Source organism: Alligator mississippiensis, chromosome 1 (assembly GCF_030867095.1).
Source record: "Alligator mississippiensis isolate rAllMis1 chromosome 1, rAllMis1, whole genome shotgun sequence".
Lineage (NCBI taxonomy): Eukaryota > Metazoa > Chordata > Crocodylia > Alligatoridae > Alligator > Alligator mississippiensis.
In genome coordinates, this window is record NC_081824.1 from 476,858,859 (window position 1) to 476,860,787 (window position 1,929).

Sequence of the window (1,929 nt, forward strand, 5' to 3'; positions counted from 1 at the left end):
GAGAGATGGCAGCTACGAAGGTGAGGCCCAATATGCAGATCGGGATGCAGATTGGTATGCAAATGACGGCGGAGATGAGAGCTGAGGAGTATAGAGTTCAGGAGCAGCGGTGGCGATGGGGAAACCAGATCGGCGGAAGGGACAACGACAACAGAGTTGATGAGCGAATGGCGGAGGAGGAGGAAGGGTGGACGCGTGTGCAACGGAAAGGGAAGGCCCAAGTGGGAGCGGGGGGGGCAGAAGACCCCTGAAGAGAGAGGAGCATCGCTGGTGGCACCAAGTCGTCGGGAGACCCTGGGGCAAGAGAAGGAGGCGGTAGGAGTGGCGGATCCTGAAGAGGAAGAAAATGGATGGTGAAGGTAAGCCTTGTCCTTGAGGGATATAAGAGAAACAAGACTCTGCGGCGTGGAGACTTTATGGCCAAGGTCCATTTGAAGACCCTCAAAGTAAATCCGAGGGACTTGCACTGCGTGGTGGCCTTTGACAACAGGAAGGTCTGGAACGTGACTTTTGAGACTGAGAAATGTTATGCTGCCTTTTGCAAGGCGCATGAGGAGGCCTTGGACAGAGGGGAGCTGGAGGGGTTGGTGTTTGATATGGGGCAGAAGGCACGGGAGAGAGTGCTATATATTAAGATGTTTACAGACATGGCGCAGAAGGACGACGTGAGAAGATGGTTGGAGCAGAGGGTGGAGAGTGTGACGTTTGTAGAAAAAGAATGTGATCGGTGGGGGGTTTGGACGGGGGCATGGAGGGCGGAAGTGGTGCTCCATGAGGTGGTGGGGAGCCCTGGGGCGGTTAAGCACTTGGCTTCAGCGGTGCAAGTTGGGCCGTGTAGGGGATATGTGGTGTATCACGACCAGCCCAAGCTGTGCAATAGGTGCGGGCAGCAGGGGCACATACAGCAGATGGTTCCCCACCCCACCCCCATCCTTATATTGTTAGTCCCTCGCCCGGGTGCTCTGTATTTCCCTATCGGCTTTGTCATCTTTTTTTTGGCTTTACAATCCTTAGCATCTACTAATAAAAGTCAATCTGTTCTTATCAGTTTAATATCTGATATGTCCTCGATGTGAGGACTTTATATTAAATGGATTTTTGGAACTGGGAGATGGACTCGGAGCTTGCTCCATCCACTCCACGCATCGGCCTGGTATTACAGTGCCTCCAGGAGCGGTGCACCTCCCCTCGGGGAGAACTTGCTGCTGTCAAAAAGTAGATCTCGTCGCTTCTTCAGAGACATCTGGGGGGGCTGGTGCCGGGCAGGGACCCCCGGCAGTTTGGCAGGTTTTGCAGAATAATGCTGCTTCACGTTGTACTCCTTGCAGACAGCTACTTTCTCTTGGCAAATCAGACACAGGATGTTCTCGTTTTGTTCAATAACAAAAAAATCAGTGGTCCAACTATCTTTGGAAACTTGACATTCAGCATCAATTTTTCGTTTCCTCTCATTTACCATTTTTTGAGCGTAGCGTAGGCCCTGTAGCTAAGACCCAAATTAATTTTAGTCATAGAAAAACTAGTTTGGCAGAGACAGGTGAAGTTAAAAACAACTCACCAGTTCAAGATCACCATTTGATTACTATGTAATAATTCTGTGGTATCAATATGGACCCTCACCCATCATGTATACTCATAATGTGGAAGGTACAGCCTGACACGTGCAGGTGCTGCCATCATATGCCAAGTGCAACCTCAAATGCCGACGGGGAGTCAGGGCAGGACTAGGACCTTAGTCTCCTGGTGCCAGTCCCGGTGTCTCTGTCTCATGGCTGGGGCAGCCCAGGTGCCGCGCCCCGCTCCCGCTGAGCCTGGCAGGTCCCAGGAGGCGACCCGGATGCCAGGGGCAAAGGAGCGGAGCCAAAGGAGACGTAGCAGGCACTTGATGAGCTGCATGGCGGCCCGTGGGCCGTATGTTGGACAAGACTG

The 1,929-nt window shown here is 52.5% G+C and overlaps 1 pseudogene; it reads left to right on the forward strand.

Annotated features, from left to right (window-relative positions):
• The first annotated feature begins 986 nt into the window (after positions 1 to 986).
• On the forward strand, positions 987 to 1,187 carry LOC132247822 (U2 spliceosomal RNA; annotated as a pseudogene).
• Positions 1,188 to 1,929: the final 742 nt, after the last annotated feature.